Source organism: Dermochelys coriacea, chromosome 5 (genome assembly GCF_009764565.3).
Source record: "Dermochelys coriacea isolate rDerCor1 chromosome 5, rDerCor1.pri.v4, whole genome shotgun sequence".
In the NCBI taxonomy this organism is placed as follows: Eukaryota; Metazoa; Chordata; order Testudines; family Dermochelyidae; genus Dermochelys; species Dermochelys coriacea.
In genome coordinates, this window is record NC_050072.1 from 75,851,677 (window position 1) to 75,874,667 (window position 22,991).

Here is a 22,991-nt window from a genome sequence, read left to right on the forward strand (position 1 = left end):
GCAAGGCCACACAGGACCTGCTACAGATGGACTCAGGAAGTCATTAACTGAAACAAAAGTTGTAAAAGATGGCTCCGTATGTGGACTTCAGTGAAAGGACATTAGAGAAGAGATGGCCTTTTGTTCCTCCTGCGATTGCTTGGAAAAAGATAAGTTACACAATAAATTAGTTTAAGCAGAAGATAGATAGAGTAGGTCATTTGGAGAGAGACAGAGCCCCTTATTTCCCATATAATATACCATCTTCCTAGAACAAAGATATACAATAAAGTTCAGATATGTGACCTTGAACTAACAAAAGACAGACAGGGAATAGCATCCGAGCTCTGAGGCAGATAAAAGAATTTGCAGCTGTGCTGTAAGTTACCTTCCATGCTCTGACACATAAGGCTTTTTCGAAACTAGTGCTATTTTAGCACTATTAGTTTGAGATGAGTGTGTATGGACTTTTATTTTAATGATTTCTGTATTTTTCTGTTATAAACTTATTTTTTTATTAAGACAACCAGCAGCTCTTTGGTCTTACATGGGGGCAATCACAGTCACTAACAAACCAGAGGTTACTAATAAACCTGCCTTTAAATCTTTAAAGGAAGGATTAGATGTTCATTGAGGTTCTCTAGAGTATTGGGGCACAAGACTGTGAACTTCAGGCCCATCTGCACAGACACTGGCATCAGTGATGAGCTGCCAAAATCTTAACAACCGGTTCCCTCCTCACCCCACGAGGGGATGGTGGTCCACTCCCGCCCCCCGGGACTCCTGCCCCATCCAACCCCCCCCATGTTCCTTGACGCCCCCCCCAGGACCACTGCCCCATGCACCCCCCTCCCTGTCCCCTGACTTCCCCCAGAACTGGGCAGAAGGGTCTCGCAGGCCACCATAGTGGGTGCCCACCCAGCCCCTAAGAGCCAGAGGGACCTTCCGGGGGGCAAGGTGGGGATTCTTGGCATTGCTTACCTGGGGTAGCTCCCAGGAAGCATCTGGCAGGTCCCTCTGGCTCCTAGGGGTGGGGTAGCGTAGCTAGGAGGAGAGCAGGGGAAGCGACTGCTCCCCCCACTGATCACATCAAAAGTGGTGCCTTAGTCATTGACTCCATGGGTGCTCTGGGGCTGGAGCACCCATGGGGAAAATTTGGTGGGTGCAGAGCACCCACCGGCAGTTCCCCACCCCACCCCACCCCACCCCGCACCCGGCCCCAGCTCACCTCCACTCCGCCTCCTCCCCTGAACATGCTGCCCTGCTCTGCTTCTCTGCCCCACCACACCAGGCTTCCCACAATCAGCTGTTCACGCAGGAAGCCGGGGAGGGCTGAGAAGCAGGCGGTGGCTTCGTGCTCAGGCCCAGAGAGGAGGAGGTGAGCTGGGGCGGGGAGCGCTTCCCCTGCGCCCCTCGGGTTACCTACTGCGGTGTGGGCGGCCCTCCTCTCGCCCCTCACCACAGCTCACCTCTGCTCCGCCTCCCTGGGCCTAAACGTGAAGTTGCTGCTTGCTTCTCAGCCCGCCCCCCGTGCGAACAGCTGATTCAGGGGATTCAAGGGCAGAGAAGCAGAGCCGGGCGGCGTGCTCAGGGGAGGAGGCAGAGTGGAGGTGAGCTGGTGCTGGGGACAGGGCAGGGAGCTGCCAGTGGGTGCTCTGCACCCTCCAAATTTTCCCCGTGGGTGCTCCAGTCCTGGAGCATCCACGGAGTCGGCACTTACGGCGCCACTTTTGGCGGGTTGTTAAATTTAGAAAGCCCTTTTAGAACCGGTTGGCCCTAAATTCTAAATTTAACAACCGGTTCTAGCAAACCGGTGCAAACCGGCTCCAGCTCACCACTAGCTGGTATAATCTGATATGGACATGGGAGATTGGGGGGAAATCAGAATATTTTGATGGTCATAGGAGTGATTCTGGTGGCATTCTATGGTGGCTAAGGAGGGGTACTTAACTATTATTGTCAAGGCTGATTCCCCACTCTAGCACTTCGAGTGCAGAAGGTGGGGGCCCGCAAGGATTCTAAAAATTAATACTGGCCACTCCAGGCTGGTACTAAACTCCCAAGGTCACAGCTTTTTTCTGATCTTGGATGGGTAAATGCTGCCACCACACAAGTGCAAACCCACCCCCTTTGAGAACTCAGGAAGGAGCACTTGGGAATTCCTTCCTGTGGGGTACATTCAAGCTCAGGGAAGCGCTGAGAAAGAAAACAAAGGAAATCAACTGTTGCCACCAGCTAGTTAAACAACATATGCACAAACATTGTAGGACACACACAAAAATCCCAATCCTGTTCTTAAAAAAGGTAAATTTTATTAAAAACAAAAAGAAAGAAAATACATCTGGAACTTAGGCTATTGCTAGAATTAAAATATTAAAATATTGATCTTTAAATATTCAGGTTAAATAGGCCTAATCCCCTGAGATAGGATATCAGATGGATGGGATCTGAGTTACCCAGGAAAGAGTTTTCTGTAGTATCTGGCTGGTGAATCTTGCCCATATGCTCAGGGTTTAGCTGATCGCCATATTTGGGGTCGGGAAGGAATTTTCCTCCGGGGCAGATTGGAAGAGGCCCTGGAGGTTTTTCGCCTTCCTCTGTAGCATAGGGCACAGGTCACTTGAGGGAGGATTCTCTGCTCCTTGAAGTCTTTAAACCACGATTTGAGGACTTCAATAGCTCAGACATAGGTGAGGTTTTTTGTAGGAGTGGGTGGGTGAGATTCTGTGGCCTGCGTTGTGCAGAAGGTCGGACTAGATGATCAGAATGGTCCCTTCTGACCTTAGTATCTATGAATCTATGAATCTATAAAAAGAGCAAATATAATAATTAAGGATCAAGAATGGTTTTCTTGAGGTCCAATGTAAAGGGTACAAGCAAAACTAAAGCATTTGGGGGGTGAGCACAGAGGAGTCCACAAGCCTATAAGAAATAAAAGAAATAACTCTAATTGCATCTTCCTAGACATTCCGTGAGTTACTTACATATCTAGGGTTCAAATAAATAGTTCTAGGTGTGATCTGATGATTTTCCATACCTGGCTTAAAGCTTCTTGCAGCACTGCTGCTATGTGTCTCCTCTCTCTAGAGAACAACAGACAGACAGACAAAGGGGAAGGTTTTTTTTATTTTAAAAAGTTCTAGCCCTCCCATTGGCTCTTTTGGTCAGCCCACTCACTTCTCTTTACTTATGCATGCAGTGAGACTTTTTAACCCTTTACAGGTAAAGCAAGTAGAGAACAGCTACCAACAGGGATTCTATAGCTAACTGGCTGGCCAGGTGTCCACAAAAGAGAACTACTGCCTCTGTCATTTATCACAGTTATAACAGGAAATAGTCTTTGTTGGTGCAGAAGACAAGAGACTTGTAATTTTTTTTGAACATTTGTAACATTTTTGAACAGCACTATAATAGGAATAGTTGGTGAAAACTGATATGGAAATAAAGCCCACTGAGATATGCCTTTTGCCATATGTATGCTAGAGTAATGAACTTTTGGTATTTGAGTCAATAGTATAGATTCATAGATTCCAAGGTCAGAAGGCACCATTGTGATCATCTAGTCTGACCTGGTAAAACAAAGGCCTTAGAAATTCCCCAAAACAATTCCTAAAGCATATTTTTGGAAAACATCAATCATGATTTGAAAATTGCCAGTGATGGACAATAACATAACTTCTGGTAAATTGGACCAATGGTTAATTGGACAGCTCACTGTTAAAAATTTAACCTTATTTCCAGGTTGCTGTAAGTTCCAGTGGTGACTGGGGTATGGAGCCATTTCCCCCTTTCCACCCACTTTAGGGACACAAGAAACCCTGGATGAGTTGTGACAGCGGACAGGGTAATTCCTGAACTCCTTTTAGGCCTGGGACTGCAGTTATGCCTCACTCTTATACGGGCCATGCAAGAAGAAGAAAGAGCTCCATCACACACGTTTAAGGGTTAAACACAACATGGACTTAAATTATTAAAATACATAATTATACAAAAGAAAAACTTCTCAGTCAAATCTATATCAATAAATATATATTGAAACATTAGAGAATACATACAGTGTAAGTATGCAAGAATAAAAACATTGCTATGTATATCTAGAAAGAAAAAAATCAAGAAAAAATTTTATGACATTGCATTTGAGAAATAGTATGTGATCTTTAATAAAAATTGTATTTGATACATACATATAGAGAGACAGAGTTAAGGTTGTGCTAGCAGCTTTAATTTTGTCATTTCATGATTTCCGTGTTTATGGTTGCAATCTTAAAGCACTCGGAACTCTGTTTTCTTTATGCTTGTTTATTTATGGTATTAAATAATTTAAAGTTTTAACTATTCCTCCATTTCTTAAACATATCAAAGCAGATCATCAACTGGGATAAATTAGTGTGCATCATTCAGGTCAACAGAGCTCCATTGCTATACCCTAGCTGAGAATCCAGTCTCCTGAAACAAATTTATCCCCATCCTAATTCCATTGACCTGCAAAGGGGTTACATCATGGCCAATAGAAGTATAGTACAGTAGTTAACATATTTTGAAAGGTTTTGTCAAAATATCTACTAAACAATTTTGAAATAAAATGTCCCACTATTTAAGTTAAGATTTTGATTTGCTACACTGTGAAAATCTGTGCTGAAAACTTGCAAAAATATCACTTTTACTAAGTTATTGTGAAGAGTTAAAAATACAAATATAGCACTTCTTTTCTGCAGTGGCACTAAAAAGTTACTGCAAACAAAACTCAGTAGTGTCCTTTGAAAATAACTTGTTCACCATAGGCAGAAGGAACAATATTTTAACATTCCTCTCCTTGCTTAGCATCAGCCATTACATAAAGCTAGACAAATTAAATGATTTGTGCCACTGTTTGTTACTGAACATCCAAAGGAATTAAATTTCATATATTCAGCTATGGATTGAAGCTGCCTGAAGAAAAATGTGAAGCCAGTAAACTACTAGATTATACTTTATGATACCATATATAATGTCAAAGAGGGTGTGCAGCAGTCTCTAAACTGTCTCGTAGGCAGCAGAAGCATTATATTCAGATGTTCAAGAATGAATGCTGACTTTAGAATGTAGCATCTGCATTGCCTTCTAACCTGAGCACAGCTCTGACACCTTTTCAGTTTTTGTCTCTCTAATGCCAAACAAGTGATATCAAGGTGCCCTGTAACTTGTGCTTGGCTAGCAATGAATTGCTTAAGTAAACAAGAAAAAAAAGTCTGGATTATAAGGTCCTTTAGTAGCTATGAATCAATGAAGAGAGATTTTTTTTAATAAAAGCCCTTTTACTTGGAGGAGGATAACTGGCCACATACAGGGTAACCCCAAATAAACAAACAGTCTACAGACTTCGGCTGCAGGGAATTAAACCAGTTTGACAAAAGCAGATTCATTTAATAACTCACCCAGCCCAAAAAAGGAAAACTGGATATGTTGTGCTGCTCTTTTTTCCTCTATTTTTTTTTTTTTGCCACAAGCAATTGCATTTCCCCATTAGACACATACAGAAAGATCAGCTTCATTCTGACTGTTGAGCACATACAGTTCTTACTACAAACACATGAGAATTATGTTCCACATGCCAGTGTTTACTTTTGTTATTTTAATTTGTCAGTTATTCTATAGATAATAGATTTGTCTTTGTTCCAGAGCCATTTTGCAATAATTAAAGCAAATGAAAATGTTAGCAGCAGGCCTGATGTACGGGAATTTCATTAAAATATTCATGGCTTTTTCAGGCAGGTTGAAATCACTCCTACACACCTTGTTTGTAACATGTTTATTAGCTACTAAATATTTTCTTCTAAATTAAAGGCAATTTCTTTCAAAATACAAATCGATATCACTTTAAAGGAATTTAAGTGTAACATTGGTCTATATACTTTATTTATCTGTTAGTTTAGCTAATATCTTTAAATACTCTGCATGGCCACATCAAAGACAGAATTAGATTAATCCCACCTAAACCTAAATTTCCATTGCAGAGTATAGCAGGCCTAGATAATCAGAGAGTTGATGCAACTATCCTGTGTGCAATCCATTTAATTCATTTTCTTATGCCTTTCCTTTATGATTCTTAAATATATTTTTATCCCCTGTGGGATTCCAAGTCACATTAATAACTTGAAATGCAGCTTTTAGTCAAGGGAAGTATTTATATCGTGGGGAGCTGACCCTAATCCTTCCCTTTTCTAATTTTTACAATCCTGGTGGTGATGAGCCTCCAGCCATACCACAGATTTTTTCCTTATAACAATCCTCTCAGGAAGACAATGGGAGCAATGACAACTACAGCAGCAGTCACGTTCTGAACCAAGACTCCTTTTTGATTCTCTTCTAAAAAAAGAAGGGTAAGTGAATTTAAACTAGGGATTTTCAAAGGAGTCTTGGGAAATCTGGTGCCTGTATCCCATTGAGTTGTGCACCTAACTCTCTTAGGCAACCCTGTCAATCCCAGTCCAGTGCTCATAAAAATAAACTTGAGCCAAAAATAATTGAGTATGAGCTAATTTGCCCCACACAGCTCTGCAAATACACCTAAATCCTGATGAGCAAGGTCATTATTGTAGCAAAAATTCCTGAAATTGTGATTTGAAGTGTTTAATGCAGCTCAGCTGTATTCACACCCCTCTTTCCATTCACGATCTGTGAGCATTCATCTGACTAGTTTTGCAGCAAGTTTTAAACTTGCATACTTAACAGTAAAATAGCATCTTCACAAAAATTGACTACAAGCAGCAGCTGCAGTACATGATCAAAAAGAAAAGGAGTACTTGTGGCACCTTAGAGACTAACAAATTTATTTGAGCATAAGCTTTCGTGAGCTACAGCTCACTTCATCGGATGCATTCGGTGGAAAATACAGTGGGGAGATTTATATACACACACAGAACATGAAACAATGGGTTTTATCATACACACTGTAAGGAGAGTGATCACTTAAGATGAGCTATTACTAGTGGGGGGGGGGAAGGAGGAAGACCTTTTATGGTGAAAATCAAGGTGGGCCATTTCCAGCTGTTAACAAGAACATCTGAGGAACAGTGGGGGGTGAGGTGGGGAGGGAGAAATAACATGGGGAAATACTTTTAATTTCTGTAATAACCCACCCACTCCCAGCCTGACCTGGGGTATTCTATCTGCTAACCAAGATCCATGAACCTGGAAATCCTGGATGCCCCATAATCTCAGGCATTGGCACCCTGACAGCAGGACTGTCGAGCTATGTAGACTCCCTCCTCAGGCCCTACGCTACCAGCACTCCCAGCTATCTTCGAGACACCACTGACTTCCTGAGGAAACTACAATCCATCGGTGATCTTCCTAAAAACACCATCCTAACCACTATGGATGTAGAAGCCCTATACACCAACATTCCACACAAAGATGGACTACAAGCTGTCAGGAACAGTATCCCCGATAATGTCACGGCTAACCTGGTGGTTGAACTTTGTGACTTTGTCCTCACCCATAACTATTTCACATTTGGGGATAATGTATACCTTCAAATCAGCGGCACTGCGATGAGTACCAGCATGGCCCCACAGCATGCCAACATTTTTATAGCTGACTTAGAACAACGCTTCCTTAGCTCTCGTCCCCTAATGCCCCTACTCTACTTGCACTACATTGATGACATCTTCATCATCTGGACCCATGGAAAAGAAACCCTTGAGGATTTCAACAATTTCCATCCCACCATCAACCTCAGCCTGGACCAGTCCACACAAGAGATCCACTTCCTGGACACTATGGTGCTAATAAGCGATGGTCACATAAACACCACCCTATATCGGAACCCTACTGACCGCTATTCCTACCTACATGCCTCTAGCTTTCATCCAGATCACACCACACAATCCATTGTCTACAGCCAAGCTCTACGATACAACCGCATTTGCTCCAACCCCTCAGACAGAGACAAACACCTACAAGATCTCTATCATGCATTCCTACAACTACAATACCCACCTGCTGAAGAGAAAAAACAGATTGACAGAGCCAGAAGAGTACCCAGAAGTCACCTACTACAGGACAGGCCCAACAAAGAAAATAACAGAACGCCATTAGCCATCACTTTCAGCCCCCAACTAAAACCTCTCCAACGCATCATCAAGGATCTACAACCTATCCTGAAGGATGACCCATCACTCTTACAGATCTTGGGAGACAGGCCAGTCCTTGCTTACAGACAGCCCCCCAATCTGAAGCAAATACTCACCAGCAACCACGCACCACACAACAGAACCACTAACCCAGGAACCTATCCTTGCAACAAAGCCCGTTGCCAAGTCTGTCCACATATCTATTCAGGGGACACCATCATAGGGCCTAGTCACATCAGCCACACTATCAGAGGCTCGTTCACCTGCACATCTACCAATGTGATATATGCCATCATGTGCCAGCAATGCCCCTCTGCCATGTACATTGGTCAAACTGGACAGTCTCTACGTAAAAGAATAAATGGACACAAATCAGACGTCAAGAATTATAACATTCAAAAATCAGTCGGAGAACACTTCAGTCTCTCCGGTCACTCGATTACAGACCTGAGAGTGGCTATCCTTCAACAAAAAAACTTCAAAAACAGACTCCAACGAAAGACTGCTGAATTGGAATTAATTTTCAAACTGGATACAATTAACTTAGGCTTGAATAGAGACTGGGAGTGGATGGGTCATTACACAAAGTAAAACTATTTCCCCATGCTATTTCTCCTCCCCACCCCACCCCCCACTGTTCCTCAGACGTTCTTGTTAACTGCTGGAAATGGCCCACCTTGATTATCACCATAAAAGGTTTTCCTCCTCCTCCCCCCTTCCTGCTGGTAATAGCTCATCTTAAGTGAACACTCTCCTTACAGTCTGTATGATAAAACCCATTGTTTCATGTTCTCTGTGTGTGTAAATAAATCTCCCCACTGTATTTTCCACCGAATGCATCTGATGAAGTGAGGTGTAGCTCGCGAAAGCTTATGCTCAAATAAATTTGTTAGTCTCTAAGGTGCCACAAGTACTCCTTTTCTTTTTGCGAATACAGACTAACACGGCTGCTACTCTGAAAAGAGTACATGATCAGTAGCTTTTTGGAAGTTTATCTTCATTGTTCCAGTCTCTGCAACATTACATTCAAAAATGCCATGACCACTTTGTAATGAGACCTTTTGTGAGTACAGTGGATACTTAGAGAGTTATCTGCATATGGGTTTCACAGGCAAGCTTTTCACATGGGCAGAGACCACACTAGCAGATGGCATTTCAGGACTGTAGCCTGAGTTGATAAGATCAGCTGGGATTGTAGCAAAAATGGGTTTGGTTGCTGAAAATGAATGGAAATTAGCTCGTGGGGAGTGCTCTTCTGCAACTGCAGAATATTGATTTTATAGATTGTACTTGGCAATGATCAGGTAGATGGTGTGCTATCAACACTGCTTATCACACGGTTCATAATCATCTTAATGTGATTTCCTCTTGTTCCTGCTTGTTGTCTTGTATATTATACTTGGATATAAACTTTTTTGGAACAGGAACCTTCTTTTTATTGTGTGTGTACCGAACCTAGCAAAAAGGAACTGCGACCACTGACTGCAGCCACTGGGCACTACCACAATACATCTAATAAATAATAATCTAAATACCAAATGAATAAGGAAAAATGTTGCACTCATAAAACGTCACAAGCAAAAACCTATAGAATATCTGCTTTATTTTGGGAATTTTCAAAAGAACTATGGAACTGATCATTGTTACAGTTAAAACTATTTTCACACATTTGATTTTTCAATGAAAACTACAAGGGTATTTCTTGCCACAACCGTCCTCCCGCCCTCCCATTTAATTATATGTTATTAGCTATATCACACCATAAATGTCTCAGGTGCTGAACAACGTGCAAATGAAGCACATACCCTCAGGAGCATATTTAAAGCACAATCTGGTACAGTGCAGAGCATGACACAACAGAACAAGCACAGAGCCAAATCCTCAGGTCCTAACTCAGTCCTTGACTTCAATGTGATTTTCTTTAAGTAAAGACTGAAATTAAACTGAGTAAGAACCACAGATTTTGGCTCAGAAAAAGGTAAAGTCTTTATCAGTTGAATTGTGTATACAATTTTCATCTAAGGTAACTATACTTATTTATAGTACATCTTGACTTTTTGGTTCAGAGAAAGTGTAACCATATTAGTTTAATACCGGATACAACAATCCTGTCAGGGGGCAATATCCTGCATTTTCCGAAAGACAAGAGTCTATTATCTAATGGCCTTTACCAGTTCTAACTTCTACAATTTTAGGTCTAAGTGTAATACAATTTGAAATGGATAAAATATTAACTCTTGTCAATCAGAATTCTTAGTGACAATGTCATCTCAACTTTTAACACATTGTTTTGCGTAATACTGTTGCCAAGAAAGCAAAGTAGAAAACTATTGGAAACCAATTCGCTGTTCATACTGGAGACTCTGTTCTGAATATACTGGGATCTTCCTGTCACTAGCAAACTGTTTTTTTCTTTAATGAGTTTGTTAACTGAATTATTCTCACTTCCATTTAGAAAACCGTGAACCCAAATTTATCCTAGTATCAAAGTTAGGCTGCAACAGAACTACTGAAATTCTAAGACAAATGCTTAGCAACAACTCCCGTTCCCCCATAAAAATATTCTAACTGGGTATGTGGTTTATGAATGATGGTGTGTTTCTGACATTCTAAAAGGAAAAAAAAATGCTTTGTCCATACATTCATTCATAAGGATTCAGCGCACTAAGTGAATTAATATGAAGAGTTTACTGGAGTTGAATTTTGAAGTCTATGGTCCTTTCTAGTTACTGAAACCACAGTTACGTAATGAGCGAAGCTCATGAAATAATGGAAACAGTTACTCACAAATAATCAGTTGTTAACAAAAATGTCAAAATATACAAAAAATTTGCCATGGATTATCCAGTCAGCTCCAGTGATGAGTAACATGGATTTTGGTTTTCATATGTCATATTTGCCAGGTCTGTTTTACCATAGTGCTGTGAGGATGGGAGAAAAACATTTTACTGGGACTTGAAAGCAGTTAGATTAGACCCTAGAGGTAATCTGCATCCACATTAGCAAAATGGTTTTTGAAATGCTTCTAAGCCATATTTTTCTAAAATGCAGGCCCTGCTCTATAAGGAATGCCTCTGGCATTTCTGAAAAAAATTACTGCAAAAAGGTATTTTTTACAACACAAACCCAGTTCAGGAAAAAGTATTATTGCACTATTTAAATTATTTGTTGAGCAGTCAGAATGGCTGTTCCTACACTGGAGTGGACAGGGGCAGAACTGAACACTTTAGAGCCTGCCCTAGATTTTAAAAAGTCTCATGAATGCATTTCTTTTTGATGTTTGGTATCATCTACAATATGGCATCATCACTTTTTGGGTATTTTCAACAGTAAATTCAGTTTGAAACTGGCACTGCATACTACAGAAGGAATGGAAGGATGAATATTTTCTTTTCACTTTCAGTAGCATAAAGTATATTTGTGTTTTACTTATGGATAACATCTGCTATGAATTTCACAACCCAAAATTTAAGTAATTTGATCACTTTATCTTTACAATAAGGAAAAAGTAACGTTTGATATTGTTGTATAATTCAACAATACAACCGTGACTTCATTGCCATGGATTTAGAAGATCAAAATTTGTTTCTCTTTTCACATTATGACTCTCAGTTGCATATTTTTATACATGTTTGAATGGAAGCTGTGCCCCTCCCTCTTTAACCCCCTCTTCCCAGCTCAAAACATCCAAAAATAGAGGCATCTCTAGTGTGGATTAGCAAGGAACATTTTTTCTAATGTTGCAAGACTGAAAGGGACCTCATGGGTCATTTATTCCAGTGCCCTATTCAACACCTGACTCTAAGAGTTTTCATTTAAGAACTGTTACACTTATAAAAAGGTTCACAGGGACTTTTTTTTAATCTTTTAAAACAAGCCTTGGACCTACTGGTTCTCAGATGCAGAAAGATAGCATGCTCGCTTTTGTTAGTTTTCAAATTCATTAAGTGGACAATAACATTTGAAGTATTTTTTTTAAACATTGCAACTATCTTCCTATAATTATATATCAAAAAGGTAAGAATAATCAAGAAAGGACAGACTGTTTCTACATATCTTTTTCCTCAAAAGACACTTTAATATTAGCCCTACACAAAAACCCTTTAAGGCCAAATTCTGAAAAAAATGCATAGTCCAAAGTGACTTCTGGTGACTTTTGGTGATTTTTAAGGGGACCCTGGGGAAAGGTGTCCGCCCCTTCAAGCCACACAATGGCAGTAGATGCTCTGTGATCTCTTCCACAGTTTCAAAGCTGCAATAGTCCCTACAACTGGTGAACTCTCTGCTGGAGAGAGTGGACAGTGAATCCTTGTAGTGACATATCTACTATGTAATTATTGTGGCTGCCCAGTACATCAAGCTACAAGCGTGCAAGCAGCATGCCAGGTGTACCATAACTCTGAGGCAAGCCTGTGGGTGCTTTAGCAGCTAGACCTAAAAAAACACTTAGACACATGGCTAAGTGAAAGCCTGTTTTACTAGGCCTTGCAGGAAAGGGAAAGGTTGCAGATACCCGAGGTACAGAGGACTTAAACAGTTCCAGTTTAAAGTGAGTAGCAGACGTTCTTGTTTGGGTCCCTGGGGCAGTCTGATTGAGAGTTTGGGCTCTTTAAGGCCTAGTGCCTGAGGAGCTCTCTTCAGTCAGTCTCTGTTGAAGCAAATAGGCACTTGGGGATTTCCAACTCAGGCTCAGTTTGTCTCTCTCATCAGGGCCCTCTGCACTTGCTCCCTGCCCAAATGCTGCTGCTCCTGCATAAACCACACACAGACTTGTATCCAGCTGTAATGTCAGGTATTCATAGCCTGTTCCACATGTAGCTCTCACCACAGTTCCTGGGGCTTCTCTTCAGCTCCCTGCTACCATGTGGCTCCCACTCCTCAGCAGAGGCTGGCCACTTCCTGGCTCAGGATCTTTCTGTGATGTTGCACTCCATATGCTTTATGAAAATATGCTTGGAATGTGAATACAATGTAAGTGGAATATGCTTTATGCAAAAGATCTTTTGTAAGGTATCATTACAAAGCTTCAGAGTGTGTTCCTCTATCGGTATGTATGTATCATTCTTGTATCTAAAGCTAGAAATATGAAGTTAACTCTGAGGTTCTGTTGTAATTAGGCAAAGTATGGGCCATTAACAGTGGTTGAGAATCTTGATAACAGCCAATGACTAGGACAATTGGCTGTAGATGGTTTATTTATCTGCAAGCCTTCTAGTGGACTTGGGGCCCAGCCTGAGGTCTTACAGTGACATGTGACCATGTCACCTGGTACTGGAATCCATCTTAAACCTGGTGCTTTTCCATTTAGAAGGAAGGGTGGGAACCCAGAGAGACAAAGGACTCCCGCTTTGGGCCAAAGCTATAAAAGGGGGTGGAACAGAACAAAAGGGGGTGCCAGTCATAAGAAATCCCCTAGCTACCACTTGAGCTGGAAGAAGTACTGTACCAGGGGAAAGGATTGGGCCCAGAGTAGAAAAGAGTCTAGTCTGTGAAAAAAGCTTATTGTAACATCTCTGAGGATGAGATTTACCTGTATTCAGTTTCTTAAAAGTATTAGGCTTAGACCTGCGTGTTTTGTTTTATTTTGCTTGGTAACTTACTTTGTTCTGTCTCAGAGTAGCACCCATGTTAGTCTGTATTCGCAAAAAGAAAAGGAGGACTTGTGGCACCTTAGAGACTAACCAATTTATTTGTGCATAAGCTTTCGTGAGCTACAGCTCACTTCATCGGATGCATTCAGTAGAAAATACAGTGGGGAGATTTATATACACAGAGAACATGAAACAATGGGTATTACCATACACACTGTAACCAGACTGATCACTTAAGGTGAGCTATTACCAGCAGGAGAGCGGGGGGGGCGGGGGGGGGCAGAGGAAGGAGGGAAATCTTTTGTAGTGATAATCAAGGTGGGCCATTTCCAGCAGTTGACAAGAACATTTGAGGAACAGTGGGGGTGGATAAACATGGGGAAATAGTTTTACTTTGTGTAATGACCCATCCACTCCCAGTCTCTATTCAAGCCTAAGTTAATTGTATCCAGTTTGCAAATTAATTAATTAACTTAGGCTTGAATAGAGACTGAGTGTGGATGGGTCATTACACAAGTAAAACTATTTCCCCATGTTTATCCCCCCGCTCCTCACAGTTCCTCAGACGTTCTTGTCAACTGCTGGAAATGGCCCACCTTGATTATCACTACAAAAGATTCCCCCTCCTCCCCCCCCAGCCCCGCTCTCCTGCTATTAATAGCTCACCTTTAAGTGATCACTCTGGTTATAGTGTGTATGGTAACACCCATTGTTTCATGTTCTCTGTGTATATAAATCTCCCCACTATATTTTCCACTGAATGCATCCGGAATTCTGCACATATAAGGAAAAGCAGAATGTTTAGAAGAAGTTTGCACTTGTGGGCAAGGCACTGGATGAGTTCTCAGGAGATACAGAATTAGTTTCCATCTCTGCTACAGATTTCCTATCTGACCTTGGGCAAGTCACGACCTCTGTCTGTCTCAGTAAAATAGGGTGATAGTACTTCCTTTCTTTCACCATTTGTCTGTTTATGTTTATGTTTTATAGTGACAACTCAAAACAACAAAGACCAGGAGTGAAGGAGAAGGTGGAGAAAAGAAAAGGGAAATGTGAGAAAGACCCATAGAAGAGATAGGAAGAGAAAGAAAAGGAGGAACTAAAGTATAAAAACCAACACAACCAGGGAGAAAAGTTGACAATTAGACCACTGGCCTATTGTGGTTTTAGTTATTATCTCTTGGGGTGTTCTCAGATATTATAGTGATGGGCACCACTAGATGGGAACCTAGATATATAGATTCAATAAACTAATACATAAAATATATGTATAACACGTTAGAGTCTCTTTACTTTTAAAATTCTGGCTACAGTATACACAATATACAAGCTGAAGACATTTTATAGTGGTGATGTGCTATTTTCTTGACTGGTATGATGTGGCAAGTGATATTAGAAACAGAGAGAAAAATGGCAACTAGAACTGATAAGTGATAACTGGTGGTGACACTTCAGAGCAGTTCCAGTCCATGGACTAATGTATTAAGGCAGTTTTCTAAAACAGGTACTGCATTATGTATATATCACTAGACCAGAACAGCTCAGAAGATCCCATCAATTAAGTGAATATATACATGGTTTTCATAAGACACATTTGGTAGTTGTAGCAGTATAATGTTTTGCTTTCACATGGTTAGTCAATGAAAAAAGAAAACCCTCTTTGTTCTTTCTTTATCACTGATGAAAAACACAAAATGAGCTAAATCCTTCTCATATAACTCTTCAAAATCTCCTCTCATGGTAAAAGGAGTTTTTGTGTAAGGTGAGTAGGATTTGCCCTTACATCTGTAATTATTGCTGTTACAGATCATATATTATACTGTTTCTGCCAAAATAAAGCAGATATTTTTCTGTGTTTAAGTTTGCAAAATAGTAACTGAGCATGTATAAGTATGTTCTAATATGTTCATGCATATTTATGTATTTATACAATACATGTACAATATAAAAACAAAAGCTTCTATTGTAGTTCTCACTAGTTCTGCTTTAACAATGGTTTTCACAGATAATTTCAAACAGAAGTATCATAATAAATTCATAATTTCTAGTCTAGTGCATTTATATTCCAGAAAGGCACACTCAACATACATAATTTCTGTATAAATTGTATGAAATGTGTATCTGCAGCACTGCAGAAATGGCAAAGGCCCAGGTTACTGATTCTTTGCTTCGCTGCCTTTAATACAAGCTATCTACCAAGGTAATGAGGTAGATGACAGGAAACTTAATATTAATTTTGCATGGCCTATTCAAATCTTTTTTGCACAAAAACCTTTCATTGTTTTATGTAAACTAATATAATCGAGTCAAAGACATCACTTACCTGGGTCTATTTACAAGAAACACTCTAGTGCACTGCAGCATAGAACTTGCCATATCCAACATTATCCCTTGCCTAGAGCAAAATAATAAAATCTTGGCTTTCTAAAGCAAGACTGTTTTTATATAATGCTGCAGTTGATTTCCTTTTCTACAATTGATTTTTATTATATTCCAGTCAAGCATTTTCAATAAATTTAAAGACTATCTGCAATATGCATTTTTGGAAGAAAATTGCTGTAGTCATAGAGGCCGTTCTGCAAACTACTCCTGTAAATGCATCTCACAATTTCATATTTTCAGATTAAAGAACACATTGGGCCTTTTTAATGCTGAGGGAGGCACATTTTTTTACAATGGACAAATCATAGAATCATAGAATATCAGGGTTGGAAGGGACCTCAGTAGGTCATCTAGTCCAACCCCCAGCTCAAAGCAGGACCAATCCCCAACTAAATTCATCCCAGCCATGGCTTTGTCAAGCCTGACCTTAAAAACCTCTAAGGAAGGAGATTCCACCACCTCCCTAGGTAACCCATTCCAGTGCTTCACCACCCTCCTAGTGAAAAAGTTTTTCCTAATATCCAACCTAAACCTCCCCCACTGCAACTTGAGACCATTACTTCACCTCGTTCTGTCATCTGCAGCCACTGAGAACAGTCTAGATTCATCCTCTTTGGACCCCCCTTTCAGATAGTTGAAAGCAGCTATCAAATCCCCCCTCATTCTTCTCTTCTGCAGAGTAAACAATCCCAGTTCCCTCAGCCTCTCCTCATAAGTAATATGTTCCAGCCCCCTAATCATTTTTGTTGCCCTTTGCTGGACTCTTTCCAATTTTTCCACATCCTTCTTGTGGTATGGGGCCCAAAACTGGACACTGTACTCCAGGTGAGGCCTCACCAATGCCGAATAGAGGGGAATGATCACGTCCCTTGATCTGCTGGCAATGCTCCTACTTATACAGCCCAAAATGCCGTTAGCCTTCTTGGCAACAAGGGAATACTGTTGACTCATATCCAGCTTCTCATCCATTGTAACCCCTAGGTCCTTTTCTGCAGAACTGCTGCCAAGCCATTTGGTCCCTAGTCTGTAGCAGTGCATGGGACTCTTCCGTCCTAAGTGCAGGATTCTGCCCTTGTCCTTGTTGAACCTCATCAGATTTCTTTTGGCCCAATCCTCTAATTTGTCTAGGTCCCTTTGTATCCTATCCCTACCTTCCAGCGTATCTACCACTCCTCCTAGTTTAGTGTCATCTGCAAACTTGCTGAGGATGCAATCCACCCCATCCTCCAGATCATTAATGAAGATATTGAACAAAACCGGCCCCAGACTATCTGCAATATGGTAATCACTGGTAAGCATTACAGTAAGGTTTATTGAGAAATCAATATGTATATATAGTATGCAGCATTATAGGAAATTGTATTGAATTAACTGAAAATGTTGTTCTTGGAAATCTATTTTTTTCCTTTACTTGTAATTTTCTTTATCATAACAATAATCTTCTAATCACACTTTGTTCTGCCTATGTTTATACGGAGAGGCCATCTGTGAATGAGAATAAATAGCAGTATTGACACAACTTCAATTCTCATTTCCCAACATTACAATAAATAGGTATGGCATCTTGTCTGAACAGCAGAAGATTGGCTAAAGCCTCTTTCAGCCTTCCATTCAAGCAGCCATTACAATTATGGCATTTCCAGACAAGCATGCTGAAATTTAAGACAATTGCTACTTGCCACATCAGTGACTTGTGCCCTGCAGTCAAAAACCCAAAACTGAATTAGCAAAAGTTAAATAGTTGAACAGTGATCACAGATGGCCTATTCTTAGAGTGTATTTATTTTGTACTATATTGTATACTCTAAATGAGAGCATATACCTTGGAAGAAATACTCACACTCATTTCTGTATGTTTTTAGCACTGCCAGTCATTTCTTTGCATGACAAAAATGATTTAAAATAGCTTTTTAAAAAGGTAATTTTGTTGAAATTGCCTTAAAAATTTAGAAAGTTTTTTCATTGTTCCCTCTTTTTACCCAGCTAGCCAAGTTTTTTCTTTTTCCCTTTAATTGAAGAGATGCTGGGTTTTTATTTTTTTTTTCACCTTTCAGTTACTGCAGTTCATTAGCAGAGCAAAAGATTTGAAGCTATGCTGGTATAAATTTTTTAGAGAAGTTCACCTTTTTCAAGGAGCAAATGAAAAGGGCAAAGGCATGACATAATTTCTCATTTTATAATGGGAAATTTATTCAAGCATTTTTACACCATTTATCACTGAGGACACATTACAATTAAAAGACTCCATTTGCACATAAGTAGCCTAAAAACCTTTTTAATTCCCAAGGTGCTTAGTCCGGGATTTTTTTTTCTTTTCTTTTCATTTAATCCCCGAAATCACTGGTGCAACTGGGACTGCTCACACAAGTTACACATATGCATGTTTGCAGGATCAAGTCCTTAATCAATAACAGTGTTGTCAAAAACGCAAGTGGAAAATAGCTACTTTACGGATATGCTCAAGTTCACATGGCCAAATTGAACTGAGACAGAAATCATTGAAACAATCCATTTATTTATTCTCCCAAAACTCTCAATATTCTGGTTAACTGAACAATTATTTTCACTGGGATGCTGACAGAAGATCAGCCTGCTAAAAATGACAAAAAAAAAAGTTAATGGATGATATACAATAACTTTAGGTGAATATGACAAGTTAATGCCCAGGAAGCCAGAATGATCACACAATGCAAATGGATTGGTGGCACATATTTATATAAATATGTCCTCATTTAATAGGTTCCCATTTCAAGCCATTACCGGTTACACCACTGTCGTTAAAAATGATACTATAAAGATATTTTTCATTTGTTTTATAAATTATTTCTTTCCCTACAGCTCTTTATTTTAAGTGGCTCCTGAAAAATCTGAAACGCATATCTATCCTCCTAATTATTTTTCTTCTATCATGTGCTTAAAATGGGTGGTAATGTAGAGGTGCTCATCCTGAGCACTGGACTACTAACACAGAGTTATTTTGGCATAAAGAGCACTGCAGTATCTATTTTGAGTTGATTAACATAGTGATTAACACTATAAAGAAATACTATATAATGAGGCACACTGGTCATTTCAGCTGGGCCTACATTACATGGAGGGCCCAAGAAAGTGACCAAACAGAGTGACATTGCAGTGACTGCTGGCCAATGACAGCCAAGCTATGGACAAGAGTTTTACTAGTGCCATAACTGACCAGTAACAAGTGCTATGGACAGGCAGAAGGTCTCTTGCTCGGTCAACCACCGCTGCAAACATTTGCATTCATATCTCTTTCCACTTCCGTCCAGCCTTCTTCCATCCAAGCCTGCACACAGCCATTCTGTCAGCGCTTCTTGAATGCCTCACCTCTAATTTCTACTTAACATGGCCAAACCTGAATTCACGTCTCCCATTCACTGCCATTGAGAAGAAGGAATATAAAGACAGTGGAACTGAAGCTGGGTAGTGCTGGGAGGGAAAGACAAATAGACTGAGTGGTGCTGAAAGAAGGGATACTAAAAGACGCATGCTTATTTAGTATTTATTTGTATTCCTCTTTGAGAAAATTCCAGGGGATTATAGAATTCATTAAGATATCAGGTTTCAGAGTAGCAGTCGTGTTAGTCTGTATTCACAAAAAGAAAAGGAGTACTTGTGGCACCTTAGAGACTAACAAATTTATTTGAGCATAAGCTTTCGTGAGCTACAGCTCACTTCATCGGATGCATTCAGTGGAAAATAGCAGCAGGAGAGCGGGGGAAACCTTTTGTAGTGATAATCAAGGTGGGCCATTTCCAGCAGTTGACAAGAACGTGTGAGGAACGGTAGAGGGGTGGAGGGGGGGAATAAACATGGGGAAATAGTTTTATTTTGTGTAATGACCCATCCACTCACAGTCTCTATTCAACCCTAAGTTAATTGTATCCAGTTTGCAATTTAATTCCAATTCAGCAGTCTCTTGTTGGAGTCTATTTTTGAAGTTTTTTTTGTTGAAGAATTGCAACTTTTAGGAAATGGCCCACCTTGATTATCACTACAAAAGGTCGTCCCCCCCTCCTCCCGCCCGCTCTCCTGATGGTAATAGCTCACCTTAAGTAATCACTCTCGTTACAGTGTGTATGGTAACACCCATTGTTTCATGTTTTCTATGTATATAAATCTCCCCACTGTATTTTCCACTGAATGCATCCGATGAAGTGAGCTGTAGCTCACGAAAGCTTATGCTCAAATAAATTTGTTAGTCTCTAAGGTGCCACAAGTCCTCCTTTTCTTTTTATTAAGATATCAGAAACACTGACGCAGGCCCATTCATAAGTACTAATGGTGTGGTAGATATTTGAGGCCACTACTCCTCTCTCTGGACTACTGCTTCAGGTAAATCTGAAATCCCGAAGGAAACGCAGCACATTCCACCTACATACACAATTCAAAACAATCTGCAACAGGTCTCAGTGTAGCATAGGCATGGATGGTCTCATCCTTGTCCCTTCTGACCTCAAGGACTAGTAACTATATAAACTGAAAGACAGCAAAACAACAGCACACTATTAGTGTAGTGTAAACACTGTATCATTCACCTAAGGAAGGTGGGCACCACCATATTCTGGGCAATGACATGGGTTTAAACTGGGAGCAAGAGAAATTCTCACATTTCAGCCAAATTATCTAGGGTTTATCATAGGCTTTTATGAACACTATGCAGAACTGTACTATAAGTCATACTATACTCATGTTTGTTAACAAAGTTCTGTAAGCTATAGCATAACATGAATAAAAACTGGGGTTAAGAGGCTCTGAGTTACTAGCAGCCATAGAATTTTTTGATAAATTAGAGAGTACCTAACCAGATTCATCATTAAGGATATGGGAGGGTGCTTGCAGTATATATCACTGCACCCACACAGAGGCAGCTGAGTTGGTGGAATATTCACCCACTAGAGCAGGCAGTGGTACCTTCCAAGGCTCTTCTAATACCACCGCTGCTGTCATGCTTACTGCCTCTTTGAGGTTGCATTGGCAGAAGTGAGTCAGGCCTATTGTGTATATCTAGAAAATTTATGTAGTTGTGATCTGATCCTTCTCTCCTTGAGGCCAATAGAAAAATTGTGCCAACTCCACTCATCTTCATGTGTCCTTTGTATTGTTCTCCCACACTGCCCCCTTTAGCTGGAATGATCTTCCTGGTCTCCTCTCTCAAGCAGCGTCCCTTTCTTCCTTAAATCCACCCACAGCATCTATTTCTTTTAGTACATTTCCAGCAATAAGCCACCACCAATCCTGCAAAATGTTATATTTTAAAGGAACTAGAACATTATGTATATTACAAAACCATCTCATGAACATTTGTCTCCCCTTACCCACCGCTGCCCCTTGCCTGATCTCATTTCTCCCTATGTCATGCCAGACTACAAAATTCTCAGAACATGGGCCGGTTTCATTTTTTTCTATATATATAATGTGATGCATACCAATGGTGCTAGAGTTTTAATATTATGCTCCCATTTCAAGCTTGGACCATGATGTTACCTTTCAGATAGTAAATGCAATAGTCATTTGTGTGTCCACATCTTCATCATGTTTTCTTTCTATAATATCAACCATCATCTGCCTTCCTCGCATATTGTTAGTATTTTGAATTTTTTTAGACTCCATACAAATGAAAGCATTGAATTGGCCTGGTCATCTCTTTCATCTTGAAGCCCTCAACCCTGTTCATTTATTCCCTCATAATTTGTTTCTAGATAGCCAGATGCAACCTTTTCAAGTAAGCCTCCTCTTTGATTTCTGTGTACAAAGATTTCAAATTGTAGCCATAAACCATGCAAGCACCCTGCAAGATATCCCATTATAAGTTAAGCTGAAATTGTCTCATCTTGCCTGCAGATGTCTGACTGTTTGTTTTTTAAACTTATTCCTGAGTAACATACAGTGTTATTTCTATAAATGTACATGCTGCAGAATATTAAATACAGCCTTCCTTAAATAAAAATGGCTCTCCCTTTAGCATAGTAGTGCATAGGGAAAGTGAAAAGGGAGAAAGAAAATCAATAAGAAAAATTTCAACAAGCAACACACACACACACACTCTTCCGTTGTGGAGTGGAATGTGATATTTTAATGCAAACAAAGTCAGAAATTTCCATGTGTAGTTGTAAGCAAACAGTAGCAATGGCATGACCTTCCCTTTCTTGTTTCACATGGGAAAGAAATATCAACAGCGCTAATGCAGACATCTGAATCTACTTACCTAACAAACAAATACCATTGTTTTAAAAAAAATCTAATAGCTCATTTCTTATTATAAAATACAGTATTTACATGACAGATGTTATCTTTTTAAATTCTGTTGTACTTACACTTGATTTAAGAACAAGGTTAGTGTTTTATTACATAGTTCATTATCTACTACTAAGGGATTGATTCCAAACTGACATTTGCCAGCTTGTAATGCCAAAAACTGGCACAACCTATGCAGAGGAGACATTTACAACAATCTATGCTCAAAGACAGCTGCCTTTGAACAGTCTTGTGATAAATTTGGGTCAGACCCTTAGCTGTCTAAACTGAGACGTAAAAGAGAAAACTGGACTTTTCCCACTATTCCAGAACAAATTGGAAGTGTTTTTTTTTATTTTATTTTTGAGGGCTGTCAATTAATTGCAGGTAACTCACGCGATTAAGTTTTTTAATCATGATTAATTTTTTGGGTTACTCATGATTAATCACAGTTTTAATCATACTGTTAAAAAATAAAATACCAATTGAAATGTATTAAATATTTTGGATTTTTTCCTACATTTTCATATATATTGTATTCTGTGTTGTAATTTAAGTCAAAGTGTATATTATTTTTGATTACAAATATTTGCATTGTAAAAATGATAAACAAAAGAAATAGAATTTTTCAATTCACCTCATACAACTACTCTAGTGCACTCTTTTGGTC